This window comes from Lagenorhynchus albirostris, chromosome 17 (genome assembly GCF_949774975.1).
Source record: "Lagenorhynchus albirostris chromosome 17, mLagAlb1.1, whole genome shotgun sequence".
NCBI lineage: Eukaryota > Metazoa > Chordata > Mammalia > Artiodactyla > Delphinidae > Lagenorhynchus > Lagenorhynchus albirostris.
In genome coordinates, this window is record NC_083111.1 from 6,671,822 (window position 1) to 6,691,059 (window position 19,238).

General features: G+C 38.1%; 1 non-coding gene across 1 annotated transcript; it reads right to left on the reverse strand.

The window, feature by feature from the left end:
- Nucleotides 1–11,777: 11,777 nt before the first annotated feature.
- Nucleotides 11,778–11,849, reverse strand: TRNAR-UCU (transfer RNA arginine (anticodon UCU)). Its single transcript has one exon. It is a non-coding gene; the product is annotated as a tRNA-Arg (tRNA).
- Between the last annotated feature and the right edge of the window lie 7,389 nt (nt 11,850–19,238).

The following is a 19,238-nucleotide window of genomic DNA, read 5'->3' on the forward strand; positions in this document are numbered from 1 at the left end:
TCTATCTGCAATTTCACTCATAAATAAATGCTCCAAATAATTGAAAATGGATATTCAGACAAAACGTATACAGGAATGCTCATAGCAGCACTAATGACAGCAGGCAAAAGGTAAAAACAACCCAAATGTCTGTCAGTGGATGGATGGATAAACAAAATGTGGTATATGTATAACATGGAATATTATTCAGTTATAAAAAGGAATGAAGTTCTGACAGAGGCTACAACATGGATGAGCCTTGAAAACATGCCAAGGGAAAGAAGCCAGAAACAAAAGGTCACATACGGTATGATTCTATTTATGTGTAATATTCCAAAAATAGGTAAATCCGTAGAGACACAAAGCAAATTAGTGGTTGCCAATAGTGATTACTAGGAGGTGGGTTGGGGGGAATTGGAAAGATTGTCTAATGGGTATTGAGTTTCTTGTGGGGTTGATGAAAATGTTTTGAGCCAGATAGATGTGATGGCTGCACAGTATTAGGAATTTTCTAGATGCCATTGTGTTACACACTTTAAAATGGTTAATTTTATGTTATGTGAATTTTACCCCAATTAAAATAAAAAGTACAATTTGGAAAATATGGATGAATGGAAGCTTGTTGAATTTGTGCCATCCTCTGTTAAATTCTTTTTCTCACAGCCTGGCTTTTGATAGAAAGTTGGGTATCTGAAGGATACAGTCTTTGACTAGTATATAGTATATGGGACCTCCATGCTGTTAATTAAGGCAGACTCATATTCATTGAAAACCCTTGAGCAGAGGTTTGGGTTAATATGAGTCTATGAAAAATAAGTGGCCAAACATCTTACCTGAGCAGATGGCCTCTCCTGCATTCATACAGAGTTGGGCAATGAAGTCCCCTCATATAAAGCAAGTTTTATCTCAAACACAGATCTCGGTTCATTCTAGTGCATAAATAAGTGAATCCCTTAAGTCCTCAATTGTACATAAAACAGAGCAGTAGTTTCCAAACTAGGTGGGGGAGAAAACACATATTAGAATAACTTAAGATTTATCTTAAATAAATAAAAGTCATCCAAGTTGGAAAGAAAGAAGTAAAACTCACTATTCATAGATTACATGCTATTATATATGGAAAACCCTAAAGACTCCACCAAAAAACTGTTAGAACTAGTAAATAAATTTAGTCAAGTTGCAGGATACAAAATCAATATACAAAAATCTGTGGTATTTCAATATGCTAATAATGAACTACAAGAGACAGAAATTAAGACGACTATTCCATTTGCAATTGCATCAAAAAATAAAATACCTAGAAATAAATTTAATCAAGGAGGTGAAAGACGTGTACACTGAAAACTCTAAGACATTGATGAAAGAAGTTGAAGACAACACAAATAAATGGAAAGACATTTAATGCTCATGACTGAAAGAATTAATATTGTTAAAATGGCCATACTACCCAAAGCAATCTACAGATTCATTACAATTCCTATCAAAATTCCAGTAGTGGGGCTTCCCTGGTGGCACAGTGGTTGAGAGTCCACCTGCTGATGCAGGGGACACGGCTTTGTGCCCCAGTCTGGGAGGATCCCACATGCCACAGAGCAGCTGGGCCGGTGAGACATGGCTGCTGAGCCTGCGTATCCGGAGCCTGTGCTCCGCAACGGGAGAGGCCACAGCAGTGAGAGGCCCGCGTACCTTAAAAAAAAAAAAAAATTCCAGTGGCATCATGGAACCACATAAGACCCCAAATAGCCTAAGCAATCTTGAGAGGGAAGAACAAAGGTGCAGGCATCACACTTCCTGAGTACAAACTATATTACAAAACTGTAATAATGAAAACCACATGGTATTGGCAGAAAAACAGAAACATAGATCAATGGAACTGTATAGAGAGCCCAGAAATAAAACCATATATATATATTCAATTAATGTATGACAAAGGAGCCAAGAATATACACTGGGGAAGGGGAAAGGACAGTCTCTTCAATAAATGGTTTTGGGAAAACTGGACAACCTCATGCAAAGAGTCAAACTCGACCATTACCTGACACCATACACAAAAATTAACTCAAAACGGATTAAAGGCTTGAATGTAAGACCTGAAACCATAAAACTCCTAGAAGAAAACCTAGGTAAACTCCTTGACATCAGTGTTTTTGGATTTGACACCAAAAGCAAAGGCAGCAAAACCAAAATAAAGTGGGTCTACATTAAGCTAAAAAGATTCTGTACAGAAAAGAAAACCATCAGCAAAATGAAATGGCAGCCCACAGAATGTCAGAAAGTATTTGCAAATAATATATCTGATAATGGGTTAATATCCAGAATATATAAAGAACTCACACAACTCAATAGCAAAAAAAAATCTGATTAAATAATGGGCAGAGGATCTGAATATACATATTTCCAAAGAAGACATGCAGACATACGGCCAACAGATATATGAAAAGGTGCTCAACACATTAATCATCAGGAAAATGCAAATCAAAACCACAGTGAGGTATCACCTCACACTTCTTTTTTCTCTCTGTCTCTAGTTGTGGCGCATGGGCTCCAGAGCACATGGGCTCTGTAGTTTGCGACACATGGGCTCACTAGTTGAGGTGTGCGTGCTCAGTATTTGTGGCATGTGGGCTTAGTTGCCCCATGGCGTGTGGGATCTTAGTTCGAACCTTCATCCCCTGCATGGTAAGTCCCCACCTCACACTTCTTAAAATGACTATTATCAAAAAGACAAGAAATAACAAGTGTCAGTGAGGATGTGGAGAAAAGAGAACCCTTGTGTGCTGTTGGTGGGGATGTAAAGTGGTGCAGTCACTGTGGAAAACAGTATGGAGGTTCCTCAAAAAATTAAAAATAAACCTACCATGTGATCCAGCAATTCTATTCAAGTATTTTATTCAATTCTATGCAAGTAATTTAAACTGAAGGAAACAAAAACACTACCTTGAAAAGATATCGGCACCCCCCATGTTCATTGCAACATTGTTTACAATAGCTAAGACATGGAAGCAACTTTGTGTCCATAGATAAATAAATGGATAAAGAATATATATATATTCAATGGAATATTACGCAGCCATAAAAAGAAGGAACTCTTGCCATTTGCAACAACATGGATGGACCTTGAGGCATCATGATAAGTGAAGTAAGTCAGAGAGAGGAAGACAAATACTTTATGATCTTATATGTGGAATCTTTAAAAAAAAACCTGAACTCTTAGATACAGAGAACAGATTGGGAGTTGCCAGAGGTGAGGGGTGGGAGGTGGGTGAAATGGATGAAGGTGGTCTTCTGGTCATAAAAGAAATAAGTCCTGGGGATGTAATTTATGGCTTGGAGATACAGTTAATAATACTGTATTGTATATTTGAAAGTTGCCAAGAGAATAGATCTTAAAATTCTCATCAAAAGAGAAAAGAATTGTACCTATAAAAATTTCTATTTCTGTCAAATGTTTTTATTTCTATTCATTTGGTAAAGCCCATGTGCGTGATGCCAGAGTCTCTTGCTCCATCCTTAGCCCTCAGGATAGGCAGGAGGCAAGTTGGCTGTGGTCCTGGTTTGCCTGGACATTGCCAGCTGGTGCCTGTGGTCTCAGGGTCCTGTCACATCGGCCTCGCCTTTTATGCTGAAAGTAAAAAGTGGACAATATATTCTGTTCTCACCTCGACAGAGGAGGTCCTTTTTGTCTGGCTCTTCTCTGTTGAGGGAAGAAAGCAAGCAGTGAGCTAGGGACTTGCCTAGAGTGCATATTTATTTATTTATTACAATTTAGTCTTCTTGCTGGGGGAAGGGAGGCAAAGTCCACGCTTGGTTGTTGAGTATTAACCTCAGAGCTCTTCTTTCATCTGAAAGAGTAAATAACGCTGCTTCATGGGAGAAGTCAAGGCAGTTAGGTGCTTGGTAAGGCCATGGGAAGAAAAAGTAATTGTTTTCAGAGACTTGCCAGAATGAGTATGGAGATAGAAGACTCTGGGCTTTCTTTCCTTTAGACTGGGTGAAATGTTTTTTTTTCATTTTCGCAATATTTGCAATTATCTTGTCAGCGTTTACAACTCCATTCGTGAGCACTCAGTGTTCACTTTCCAGTGAGCATCTGTGGCCTTCCAGGTGATGGCATGCTGGAGTTTTCATTTTCCGCTTCCCACCACGCAGCAGCACACGTGAATAAACTCTGAAATGCTCCGAAATGCTGAGGTTAGCAGATGAAGCATGGACTTGGAGGAGGCCACACATCGTTACCCTGTCAGTCAAACGTGACACCATAGAATACTGGATCACTGGGAAGTTGCCTTTATTCTCTAGCAGGATGTCTTTGTACAGAACTTGCAATCACTTGGCTGCCGTGAGCGCTGGAGCAGTATGGCGCTAGGAGCGTTGTGTTACATGGATGTGCATTCTCCCTTGAATGTGAGAATGCTTCACGTTGCTAACAAGTAGACCTTGAATAGAAAGCTTCTTGTAGCATATTAGCCACATGTGCTAAGTGAACTAAAATTTATTGAATGTGAGACACTACTAGTCACTTCTGATAGATAATCTAATTGGTGTAAGAAGTTTGCAAAATAGGTCATATCATTAGTCCCATTTCAGAGATGGAGACAGGCTGAAAGAGCTACGCCTGCTTCCTAATTTGACAAAGCAGGTGAAAATTCAGGACCTTCTGACTCAACTCCAAAACCTACTCTTGTTTTATTTTATTATATTGAAAAGTGAAAAGTAAACACAGATACACCAACTAAATTACAGACCTGAGAAATTTATATCTGTGTATATTCAAGGACTGCACTATAATATACCAGACCAGTGGTCTCACGGCTTGTACTGATTGTGATTAATATTTGTATGACAGAAGTACAAATTTGAAACACACGGGGTTGGTATCTCCACTTGTTTAAATGTTATCTAGTGGCTAAAGTCCCTGTAGAGCTTAGCTGTCACCTCCTCCCTCTCCAAATGCTTTCTCAATCTTTCATCCTCTGGGAGAGGATGAAGAAGTTAATCTTCGTATGGAAAGGGTACTTTGTATTTAAAGTTAAGCTGAGGCCCAGTTGCCATCCTACAGCAGCCAGACTTCATAGCTCTATTACAAGCATTGTTTCATGTCCTGCTGTTGAAGTCTGTCTCCTTTCAGAGCTTAAAGCAAGTAAAGCAAAGTGCTTTGTCATCCATGATATATGCTAAAATCACAGGTGGGGAGGTGTGAAGAATTTTTATTCTCCCCGTCTTTGTGATGTTAATGACTCTCTCTATAAAACCACTTCATTTCATGTAAAATTAAAGCTTCATAATCTGTGAAACGCCTAAAGACTTGGTACTGGCAAACCACTGAAGTAAGTAGAGTTGATTCTGTTTGTACTTTTATAGACAAACAGGAAAAAAAAAAAAAAAAGCAGCTTTAAAAATTCTTTGACCCTGCTTTTTGCCATCTGAATGGTCATGGTTGAGTGGAAAATCAATGAAGTACTGTGAGAATTGCACCTCAATGTTGCCGACAAGGCACACAAAAATCCAACTTTTCACATGAGATGAAGATTGCCTTTGCTTCATTTCCTCTCTTAAGACACATTAAAATCAAAGCTATCACCCCATTTGGCCATCTGTCAATGCTCACCACACAGTAAGTGGGTCGACTTTGTTCTTGGATCACCAGAATACGAGGATGTTTTGTTGTTGTAATAAATGGTTTTAGGCTTAAGAGACAGAAATAAATCAATGCAATTTATAAATTTGGGGTGGAAATGTTAGATGCTGTTTTATAAACCGCAGAGAATTATATATGGATGAGTTGCAATAAATAAAGCACAGCTTTAGCAGTTCACAAACATAAATGATAAAGATGAAATAAATTAATGTATAGCCTTTTATTTGGAATCATCTCTTGCTTTCCCCAAATGCATGCCACGATCCTTCGCTCGTTAAATTGCAAATTTCAGGTTTGAACGCAGTATAGTAAATAATGGCTCCCAGTTTCCCTCCTAAAGTTCAGTTTCCAGAGTTTTGTTTAGATGAGAAGCCAAACCTGAAAACCTAGTTTCCGAAGGTTCCCAGGCAATTGTTCTCCCGTTTATTAACAATGCATTGCCTTTTAACAATGGCTTGTGTTTTCAGACTGAACATACTGAATCCGGTTGGCTGACCCTGAACTCAGTTAAACACAAGTGCTCACCCTGCAGGTGCTGGTTCATAGAACTTGTGTGGCCAACATCTTCAGAGCTGGTCTGGGGAATGGGGGCACCCTGGGCCTTGCAGACAGGCACGTAGAGGGCTCTTGTTCTCACAACCAAGTTCCAAGCCTACCTCCTTGGTTTAACCATTTGCAGTGGATTTGGTTCTCCTACGTTGGTGGACTTGATCAGGCAAAAAGAGTAGCGAGGCATAAGCACTGTTAATAACTAGTCAGTCGCACATTCTCCTAAACATGGTTTTGTGCAGAGATTTGTGATTTAGTCTGTTGGAAAAATAGAAACCACGAGACCATAAAATGTGTAATATTGGATAAAAACCAAATAAAATCAAACTACAATCAAAATGTTTTCCTCTTTAAAAGGACATCGTTTCTTTTCAAAGCTTAATTTTTTGGGTGAAAATCTCATTCAGTTCTAATATTATCACTGTGTCTTTAAAAAGATATAACAACAATATGATAGTGGTTCCTGAAATATATTCTGTGGAACACTAGTTTGACAAGTTGACAAGTTCACAGATATTCTGGTTAAGGCAATATTTTATATCATTACTTTATGTCTTTGGAGAGAGCCATATGCTCCTTTAGATATTAAACACCCAGAGAAATCCTACAATAAAGAAATATAGTTCACTTTTTCAACTCTGCTCTTTGCAGAACAAATTTCTGAAGAGCTCACTTTGTAAACTGCAATCAGTGGCAACTGAGATAATTTTCCAGAGATTGTTACAGCCTTCTGACCACTTTCAAGAATACCCCTACAATTCATAAAATGTTGGTTTGTTTAATACCTCCTCTTTTTCCAGAAGAAAATTGTGTCAACTTAATAAATTGCTTTTGTTTTATTTCCAATTACTGTAGCACCAGCAAGCCGGTGGTAACCCGAGTGTCTGCCAGTCAGGAAGAGAGAGGTAAAATGTGAATGGGATAGAACGCTCTTCAGAATTCAGAAGTGTGAACCAAGGTTACACTTTGCAACACGGAAGTTATCAAAATACAATGTTAAGTCAAATAAACTTGGAGAAGAACAAGGTTTATAGTACAATGCTATTTAAATTAGTTAAAAAACAAAAATCTCCAATAATATGCAAACTTAATTATAGAATTAATGTCGCATATGCCACGTATGTGTGAGGTACCTATACCTAAGTACACGTAAAGAAGGTGGACGGAAAAGACATGAATTAAATATACTAGGGCTGGGTGCCTGTGGTGGGAGGGGACTGAGTTAGTAGGCAAAAGGGAAAACAGAGAAAGTATAAAATAAAATAAAGCAAAATTAGTGCAATGCAATGAATTAAGAACCTTCTTTGGGCCAATGATGACAAGTTACCATGACTCAACTCCAGACACTTGAAGTCTAAAAAATGAAAAATAAAATGAAAAGGCTGAAGGGGATGCCAACGTGTTCGGTCCATGTTCCACGGTGTGAGAGACACAGCTCCATGTACTTGGTCCAGGAGTCCCTGTCTCTGCGTCTCCCTCACTCAAAGGTAAGACGGTAGAACATTTGGGGGTTACTCAACCTCTCCAAGTGGGATCAGAAAGGCCAAAAGCTCTTGAAGCTTTAGAAATCATGCTGATTTCAGATCTGGGGTATAGACATTGACCTTAGTTGGTCCCAAATCCAGGCTCTGTCCTGAGCATCAGAGAAGTGGAAGGGTTCTAATTAGAAAAGGTAGGAAACTCTCACAGTTTAGCTTCGGGCTCCTTTTCTGTCCCGGGTTCCCTGGCCGCCTTCTCCTCCTTGGGGCAGGCAGCGGATGCTCCGCTTGCTTTCCCTTTCTCTTTGAATTTGTATATCTGGATCTGGATCTCTCTATCTCCATCCCCAAGTCTACAGCCACATCTACATCTATATCCATATCTACATTTGTATCTGTATCCATACAATTCTTCGAATAGTGCCTGATACACAGCAAATGCTCCAAGAAGTGAACAAATGTTTGCTTGTTTACTTATTAGTTAAACCCGCTCTTACCTGCTTTCCCTTGGGGCTTTTGCATCCCAGAATATTTACCTTAGAAAAAGGTCCAATTTCCTGCTTGCCCTAGGAACAATTATTTGTATGGACATTTAACTTTGAATCTCTGAGGAGAACAGACCAAGGAAAATAAAAATCACAAAGATGAGGAAGTTGGAAATACTAAAACATCATACATGGTTCTTAGAGCATAGTCTCAAATTTTTGACTCCATTGTTGACATGGCAACATGAGAACCTCACAGGCCTTTCCTTACATTATCTTGAGAATGGGTAGGATACTCCTCAAGTATTTCCTTCACTCTTTTCTTCATCTAATATTTCCACCCTAAATGAAAGGTGCCCAGAACCCTAGGCAGTAAAAGCCTTGAATGCCAGTAATGTCACCTTCACTTACCATTGGAGGAATGGTGTGTTCTCCTGACTTACGCTGCTGAAGTTTGAGTAAATTCATGCTTCTCATCATGTGGAATTTGAAAGGAAGGAATTGGTCTGGGTGTGCTTCTTCTAAATATCCACCACAATTCCTGACATCATATGGTTTTACTTGCATTGCTTCGCTTCTGCGTGTTTTTTCTCCTCTGAGAGTGCCCAGAGCCCAGGTTGGCTGCCTGGTGCCAGGGGATTAGGGTCTGCTCTCCCAGACTCATCCTGGGCCCCAAAGCATCAAGAGTTGGTTCTGGCAACCTACAGGGCGTCTTCCCCCATAGGGGTGCCTTCTGGAAACCGTCTGGTGCCCTCAAGTCCGTTGTCAGTGTGGTCAGTGACCCCATGTGTGCTCAGTCTGCTTGACTGTCCAGATGCCTGGCTCTGAACTTGTCTTCCAACGAGGGTCAGGACACGGTGTTGAATCCCAGCTCTCTTGGATTGGGTCCAGATGCTCCTGCCTAATGCCTCAGGGATTTGAAGTCTACTTCATTTATTTATCTATTTCCTTATTTATATTTTAAACTTCTTTACCTACAAAAAGCTGTACATAATTAATGCATACTACTTGATAAGTTTGCAGAGAAGTACCTTATCCATGAAACCGTTACCACAATGTATGCCGTAAATCTATCCACCACCTCCAAAAGTTTCCTCCATCAATCTTTTTTTATTATTATTATTTGTGATGAGAACATTTAACATAAGATCTGCCCTCTTAGCAAAATTTTAAGTATATCATAGAGTTAACCATAGGCAGCGTGCTGCTCTGTAGGATTTATTCACCTTGCGTTAGTGAAACTTTTTACCCTTTGACTAATACCTCCCCATTTCATCCTCCCCCAAGACCCTGAAAACCTCCACTCCACTCTCTGCTTCTATGAGTTTTACTTTTTTTTTTTTTTGCGGTACGTGGGCCTCTCACTGTTGTGGCCTCTCCCGTTGCAGAGCACAGGCTCCAGACGCGCAGGCTCAGCGGCCATGGCTCACGGGCCCAGCCGCTCCGCGGCATGTGGGTTCCTCCTGGACCGGGGCACGAATCCGTGTCCCCTGCATCGGCAGGCGGACTCTCAACCACTGCGCCACCAGGGAAGCCCTACTATTTTTGATTTATCTTTTAAGTAGTATCACATAGTATTTTTAATCAACCTAAATTTCTATCAACGAATGATTGGATAAAGAAAATGTGGTGTAAACCTACAATGTAATGTTATTCAGCCTTAAAAAAGAAAGAAATCCTGCCAGTCATGGCACCATGGATGAAGCTGGAGGACATCAAGCTAAGTGAAATAAACCAGACACAGATGACCCTTGCTTCTATGTGATGTTCAATCACTTGGACAGGCTCCACTGGTTTGTGACCCACCTGAGTCTAAAAACTACCACCACATTTTCTTTAGCCACATCCTTCCCATGTACTAGTATATTGCCACGAGCTCTGCTTGGGCTGGCATTCACCCCACCTTCGTGGACTTGCTGTCTTTTGTTCCTGTCGGTCTCTAGCCCTGTAAGGATCAACCTTAGCTTGTTTGCTTCATCTGTTTTATTCCCAAGGCCAAGCAAGTTTGGGCACTGACATTTTGCACACATATACACACAATTATATATTATAATTATTTATTACATATCTCTAGTTTTGCTGATATGCTAAACAACAAATTCCCTCACCACCAAAAATATAAAACCATCATAACCTTGTATATATATATTTTCTCAGCCACCCCCCCCCACCCCGCAACCAGTAGCAATTTTCATTCTTCCTTCCCAGGCAGTAATGAATATATAACACTGGAAGATGGATGTGGATGGATATCATGTACCCACTGGGGCATAAAAATAATTAAGATGCTACAGGACTTTGTTTGAACTCAGTGACTATACATACAACCTCTAATCTAGAACATATAATTGACATACATGCTGATAATGGGGTAAGATATTTCATAATTAATGTCCCAGGAAACCTAACATAATGTTATACCAGCTACTCTGAAATGGACAGCAAAATCCTCTCTCATCACTGTAGAATACAAGCACATCTTATAATAAAGATGACTTTCTCCTGAGTTTCTGGATCGAGAATATTGTGAATGTGGAAAATATTACTAATATAAAGTACAATATTGGGTGCATGTTTTGGTTTGAGACCCTTAGCATGTTAAAAAGAAGAAAAAATCATGAAAAAGAGAATTAGGTTAGAACACATATTTTGAGGCATTTAGTACATTTTGGAAGTGAAGGCTTATATTCCTAGGCTTTGGATCAGAAAGCTAATAGAAGTTCTTCTCCAAGGTGAAAAAGACAGTGTGAGGAAAAGAAGCAGCAGTTCTTTGCATCTGCTGGAGAAACAAATCAGAACAAAGGCAAAAGCTGTAGAGGGTGGTAGGGGTCATTAATGACTTTCACACTGGCAGAATGAAAGGAAAGATGGTCACCCTCGAACATTCATGAATCTTAGGTAACTCTCATTTCATCCATTCTGCTCTTGAGAAGTTGACATTATAATAATGAAAAGCATGTCAGGTTGGTGAGATTTGAATTGAGTGTGCACGTTTGTTAGCATTGCTGGCTGCATGGGTACTTTTGTTGATGAAATGAAGTGCTCTATAATATTAAATCATTGTTTCATGCCGCTTGTATTAATGCTCTGAAGGGCACTGCAAATTATATTACACTATTTCTTAAAGTTGATTACATCGTAGAACTGACCATGTCCCACTTGTGGCCTAAGATACTGAAATTCTTTTTAGAGGAAAAGAAAAGATTATTTATAGTACGTTCATTCTTGCTCATAGATTTTGAATCCAATGCACCTTTCCAAACAGGCTAGAATGGATAAAAATTAAAGATGAGACAGAGGAGAGCAAAAATAAGAGAGACATGGTCAGATTCCACGGGTTTCCATGTTGCCTTTTCTTTTTATTGTTTTTCCTGCATCTAAGAGCCCTTTCAGAAAGATCTGGCATGGAACAGAGAAGGAGAAAATAAAGAACCTGGGAAAGATACAAGTGGATCAGAGTAATTGCTAATAACCCTCAAGAACAGACAGGGTTTTTTAATGTCCCCCGACATCGTATGGGTGGACATAGTGAGATGAGCTTTGCAGTTCTCACTTTATGTGCTCTCCTCCAGAGAGCACTTAGTTCTTTTAAGAAAAATTTATTTATTTTATTTTTTTGGCCACGCCGTGTGGCTTGCAGGATCTTAGTTCCCCGACCGGGGATTGAACCCAGGCCACAACAGTAGAAGTGCTGAGTCCTAACCACTGGACCACCAGGGAATTCCCAGGCTTAGTTCTGAAGAGCTGCAGAACCCACAAAACCCTTTCTGCTGATGTTAAATTTACCTCCTGCAATTTTCCTCAATCTTTTAAAAAATTTTATGATACATTTAGAATACTATAGAGAAAAAAGTAGGAGTAACAATCTAGTCAGGAGGATCAAATAGGACTGTGTATAGATATCCTAGCAATTGGTCATATGTTGTTGGACCACTAAATGCAGTTCATGTAGTTCATGTCTGGGGGTGGACTCTCCAGGCGTTTCTGGCATGTTTAGAGGTAGCCAGAACTACACGCTGGGGATGGTAGCCAAGGACATTTTGCCTTCTAAATCTGAAAGCTTCAGAGCTTCCATAGCAATCACAATGGGAGCAGCAATGAAACGCTGAAGACTTTGCTTTTCTTTATTTAGCATTTGCTTCGTTGGCCAGTCTGTTTAAATTTTCTTTGACATAATAGTAATACTATTGCTATTATACTCTTCTACATACCATTGCTATTTTAGAGCAGCTATTAAGAATATTTCAAAATGGGAGGGATAACTTTTAAATTAAAGAAAGAATATTTAAAAATCAGTCATAAGATGATGTATTTGATCAAGCCATGCAATAATAATTGAAGACATCTAACCCTTGAACATTTAATAATTTAAGAATTACTAATATTTACTGAGTACACACACTGTCCCAGACACTGTTCTGAGCTTTTCATGTGTGTTAACTCATTTCAACCTCTTAACCCTATGAGGTAGTTTTTAGGAAACTCAAGCACATAGAGCTCAAGTTGCCCAACCTTATTCAATTGGTAAGCAGTGGAGCAGGGATTTGAAGCCAGGGAGTCTTGGATCCTATGTTAAACTTTCTTTCCCATTTTCTTACAAGGCTGGTAAAAAAGAAGACAGAAATGATATCTGACTTTATTGCTGTCTTGTCAATGATACAATAGTAAGAGAGTTTATCATATGATCATATTGATCTAGGCATCACTGAACTCATCTTTTTCATTAAAACTGATCTGACAACCTTTCTATCTCTTTTCACTCCCCGTTGAAAACACCACTAGCTTCATAGTAACACATGTTCAAAATATCTGACACTCCACATTCCTTGTCTAGCTGCCAAATTCTTTTCCATCTTTTAAGATTTAGCTAAAGGATTACTTTGTTTGTGAATCCCTCTGCAGGGAGGTTGAGCTTTCCTTACATTTCCTTCTTCTCATGGACCTGTTTCTCCTGGTTCCCAAATGAGATTCTGCACCAGTCCTAAGAGATTCAGACTCAGCGTGTCTGTCCCCAAATATACTTTTCCTGCCCCTGCACCTTTATCTAGCCCCTTGAACATTCATTCTTGGAACCCAGACCTATAATTGGCACAAAGTACATGCTCAACAAATACTACCGAAGAAGTGAAAGAAAAAGAAAAAAGACTCAGGTTAAGTTGACACCGGAGAGTTTCAGGAAAATATGTACCAGGGTATATATCGGTTTCAGCTTCACTCAATCATAATTGTCCTGTCATCAGTGTCACAATGTCAATTGCTTATAAGAATGACCTAGGTTCAATAAGAAAAAATTCCATTATATTATGTAAATTCTACTTATCAGAGCTGATTATTTCACAGTAATTTCAGAAGAACATTTTACATTTGTAACATAAGGGGTTAACTTGGTTATCTGGAAAATACAGATTTCTAGAATGACTCTAGCCAGATTTCTGGATAACAAAGTTATTGTACTAAAATTCCATGAGATTGAAAAATTAAGTTGGCTATATAGAAAGAACTCTGTTTATGAAAAACAAATAATAAACCCATTTTTAGTTGTAAGTCTTTAATCATACAAAAACTTTTTAAAAAGAATTGTTAACCTTTTCTATACTTGCTGAACCATTTCATCATGAACTTCTCCCTAAATGCTTCAGCACTTCCAAAAAAATTGACATTATCCTACATAAAAACAATACGATTATCACAGCTAATAATATTAACAGTAATCTAAAAATATCATCTAATACTTAGCCCATATTCAAATTTCAACAATTGTTATTAAAATACATTTGATAGTCATTTCTTTAAAAAAAACAGAATCATTCAACAATAATGTGTTAAAGTAATTAATTGGTTTCTTAAAGTTTCTTTTATGCATAAATCATCCATTGATTCTTTGAAGGATCAGATCAATTATCTCTTAAAATGTTCCACCTTTCGATTTGTCTGATAGTTTTCTCATGGTTTTGTTTAACTTGTTCCTCTTTTCTCTGTATTTTCCATTCTGAGAGTCAGTTCTAAAGGCTCGATTAAATTCAGGTTAAACATTTTTGGCAAGAATACTCACAGGTGAAGCTGTGGCATTCGTGCTACATTATATCAGTAGGTACACAATGTCTGGTTGTCCTCCACATAATTTGATCAGCAGGCGATGGTGTAGTGTCAGCATGACTTGCAAAGAAGGGTGACAGCTCTGGTTGCTCTGCTCTGAGCAAATCTTAAAAGTCCCATTTTCCAAAGATAACTCTCCCATTGTGTCTGCCATAATTTCTGGAAAGTCAACATTTTCCACCTTTGTTTATGCTGAGTTATTGGAAGCCCTTGATAGAGCTAACATAATAAAAACCACTCTCTGCCATTTATACTTTTATCTCGAACCATATTATTGGATTACACAGCTATTGATTCAGCAAGGTACTTGAGGGAAAACAGCGAGAGCATAGGACTCTTAATGGAAGGGAGAGGTACACAAAAGTGGAGATTAGATAATCTAGTTGGCACAAATTACCAGGGTTTTGTAACAGTTATTTTGCAATGGGATGGGCAGTTAGTTTGCGGGTAGGGAGTGAGTGGTGAGGAGTGAAAAGAATACATTTTGTTTTGTTAATGGTCTGGAAGAATGCTATTAACTCTCCAGGTACACTGCGACCCCAACTGCAAGTAGGTTACCATGATGCTCACTCCTCCATGTGGGTGGTCCCAGTTCCACCAGCACAATTGCCTTTTATCATGCGAACTTCTCCTTTTCTCTCTCTCTCTTTCTCTCTGATTTTACCAATAAAATCATGAGTTGAGATTACTCAATAAAAGGAACTAACTTTTCCTCACATGCTTTTCATACTTTTTACTTTTTCTACCTAAAGCTACTGTTCTTTAAATATTGTTTTGCTTACTTATCTCCATCTTCTGGATAAAGGCAAGGACTTTGACAACCTCGGTCATTCTTGCATCTCCAGAGCCTAGAACCTGCCTTGCCCAGAGAAGAGTTTCAGAAAACCTTGTTGCTGTGGAATGAAGGAAGGAATGAACAGCCTGCAGACAGGCTGGCATCTTTGTTTTCTGTTGTATGTAACGCCTTTGCATTGCTAATTCTATTAACTATTTTTATTGGAATTAATTGGAGGATGGCATACTGACTGAAAGAATGAGAAACATGTTTCCCTGAAGTCAATACCTTGCAGTTCTAAAGGAAGTGTATGTCTTTCTTATTTACCTTGAGGGATTGTCTCTAGGTATCTTGGATTATTTCAAGCATATTTTCTGCAATCATGCATTTTGGATGTAAGGAAGAAACAAGAGCTTTAACTTGTTTTTTCCTTGTGATGTATTGTTCCTCTGGTAATAGTATGTATCAAATTGAAGGTATGGTTGGCATATACAGCAACTCAGGCAACAATTTTTTTTTTCACTTGTTAGATGAAACGAAAGTCCACTTAGAAAATAGTCCTCCTGTATTTCTCTCATGAGAAAATAGTGAATGAGTACAGAATAAAGAGTTATGGATGTTGACCTTTGAAACTCTCCCCAAAGTTGCATGACTACTGATGGGATGACATGAAAAGTCATTTTACTTATAATGAGATACCAAGTGGGCCTGTCTTCTTTTAAAACCTGGCATTTAAAAATACATTTACTTCTATTATGTACTGGCCTAACCTGCACAGGCTACTGGATATGACATATTACCCGAGCAGATGTTTTAGACAACACGCTGGCAGCAATGAAAGTAAAGAGTAAAGTTTATAGTTTTATTTCTTCAATCTCGGAATCACACAACTGAGAAAGCTTTTTTATCTGGCGACTTATTACAAATGTTATATAAACTGCCTATTAATTTTATGCCTACTGTGCAGCAGAACTTTTTAATATGAAGAAATTGAGGGAAATAGATTATTTTTTTGAGTAGGACAGCTTTCCTCTTTAGCGGGATCTTTGGTAGTCAATTTGCCTCTGACCTTAAGACCTTATGGGTGAAGAGGTAGGTTAGAGGGGCATTCAGATATTTAGAGAACTGTATTCCTTGATACTAAAGGGGAGAAAGCATTGGGGAGGAAAGACGAGACGATAGAAATTTTTATAATTGTGTTATTTTGATCATTCCTAGGTTATAGAAGGGTAGGGCTTTAAAAAAATTGTTCTAAGGAAACGATTGCATTCATTTTACTGTCATGACCTCTACTGCGGTTTATATTATGAACTCAAAATAAGCCTGTTTAATATTTCATTAAAATGCATAAAGTATAAACATACAGCATTATGTTACATAATGCATTTGCAAGTTGATATTCAGATGTGGGAGATTTCTGTATTCATGAAGGAATGACCTTAAGATCCCACTGAAGGATCATCAGTTTATGCAATCCTATGACAATTTTATTTTATTTATGTGCCATGTGAAAATATGACATTCATATGATCATCTCTAACAAATCTGTTATCCATCAGAGAGGGCAGAAAACCATTCCTGTGTTCACTAGGCTGCTGGCGCCAGCATTGGCCCCCACAACTTGGCAATGCCATCTGAAACTGTGCATATGTTCAAGCATTTGCATTCCTGAAATTTGCCTTTCCTTATCCACACTTGTCGAATAACAATTTAAAAAAATGGAAAAGACATGATTTTCATGCTCTATAATCAACAAGGAATGTTCCTAAATGACAAAGGAGTGGAAATTCAGAGAACTAAAGGGAGATTAGTTAATTCCAAATCGATTAGCCAAACACTACCACACCACCACACAATCAGAATGTTTGAACAATTTCTGAGTTTCACACGGAGAATTTATCAAGATAAACAGACGTTCCTTTGACACTACAGTCTCCCTTTCCCCAAGCAGCACTGCTTCTATTCTCACCTCTCTTATAGTTTCCAATTCCTAACCAACAGGAGGCACTGAAGAAGCAAAACAGTTCTATGATCTGGCTGCTTATTCTAAGTGGCAAGGCTGAAGATGCTGATTTGGATTCAGAAAATACTTGCTCATAGATTATGGGAAAAAATAATCAATGTTGTTAAATTGCTTAGAAGATTTTACACTGCTCCTAGTGGGGCTTAGAGTCCAATATTTAAAAAAAATTTTTTTAATAATTTTTAAAAATATTTAAATACTTTTAAAGAAATTGAAATTACATATGGTATTATAGTTTTCAATAAGTAACAGTACTTTTTAGAATGATACTTTAATCTCAACATTTTCTATTTTTTTGTTCAACAGACAGGAGAGATGCTTGTTTGGCCGTTCATTTACCAAAAATACAAATCAAATGATTCTACACCTACAAATAAAGTACAATAAAGAATATGTCCACAAGTTAACACATGTCTTTTGTTTTCTATGTTTGTAGCAGAAAATCAGCAGAAAGAATTGGAGCAAATTCCTAAATTAGTTTCCTTCCCTCCCGGTCCATATTAGGTAATTGTAGCAGACTAAATGCAATTGGAAACTGAGCTAGCAAGTAATTAAAGGGTCCCTCCCACTGTTGTTTTCTATGATCTTTTTTTCTGGCATCTCTCAATTAAGATAATGAACAAGATAGTCTATGTTATTGATAGCAGATGAGTCTTAATACAGTTGGTTCTATAGAGAAAAATATTTTATTCTAATATGGAAAGATCTTTATCAGTATTGTTTCCCCTCTTTCTCCATTACATTGTTTTAGGAACAACCACTACAAATGAATTATATGCTTTTACTCTTTTTACTTATTAAATTGGAAAAGAGGAATTTTATTTGATTATTTAATGAATTACATCCTACTCCAGTAATTGTGATATATTGTATTGAGAAAAAAATTTCTTTGGTATCCATGAAAGTTTATATCACCATCACAATATTTGTACTAAACAAGAATCCTCCAATTATTTTTTTTAAATTATTTTATTGTGTGCATATGTTCAGTTACGAGATTTTGGTGAAAAATTTTATAGAGAAATTCTTTTCTTAAAATGCAGACAGTCTTTGGGATAATGCTAAACAGCATCTCCCTGAACCCTTTCAAATTGCCACTCTCATTTATTGCATAAAGCCTTTCATTTACATTTTTAATGCCATCCCATCACTGTTGATATTGTTGCATTCTCTTGCCTCACCACTTAAAGCAAGCTTTTAACTGTAACATCTATAAATTGATTTATGAGTGATTTTTAAACTCTTGACATTGAGTTATTTTCATACATTAGCTGTTAAATGAGATGGTAAATATAAAGTAATAACACAGAGCCTGACTCATTGTGAGGGGCAGCAATAAACTTGGGTCATTCTGATAATGAAATTGGGAGCTATCTCAACACAATGTCTGCCTAGGTCTGGCAAGTCTGTCTTATGGCTCCCTCTTTTGAATTGATGATAAAGTTATCAATGACTTAGGTTTCAAAAGTATTTAGTCTACAAAGCACATTGACAGGTACTTCCCGACCTGATTCTATGACAACCCTGTGAGGTACATAGGGAAAATATTAAAATCTCTTTTTTGGAAGCTCAGAAAAATTAACTGATGTACACTAGTCCATATTAGTTTGGTCTAAAATCTACCTTTTTTTGATTATACCTTGTTGTTTGCAAGAAACAGAAACCGACTAAAACCATCTTAAATGAAAGACTGAATGTATTGAAGAAGTAGGGGTAGGTAGAAAGTACAAATGGACCTTACAGGCACCTACACCAGGCTCTGTCTCTGGACCCTCTGCGTCTCTTCTGTACACTTACTTCAGATTTTCATCCCTTTGAAGATTTTCTTATATTTTCTATTCATTTTGACTAAATGTGGCTACATGTGCCCTGGTTCTATTGGCTTCAAGTTTGGCACCTAGGAAAGACTAATAATAGTCTCCTTGTTCCAAGCCACAATTCTCATACTCAAGATTCCCTGTGCCCACCTCCTCCCTCCCACTTCCTTATGTGGGGCAAGGGGACATCCCAGAGGCCATCAGCTCTGGTCAGGAGCTCAGGATTTAATGACCTGCTGTCCTTTGGCAGGGTGTGGGCACATACTCTTCTGGCAGATGATGTGGACATGTTGGAGCACGGAAACCAGTGAGATTTTAAGACACTTCTAGAACACCAAACCATATTACTTTGCCCCCAGATCACTCTGTACACTCCCTAGAGAGGTTAGAAGTTATAA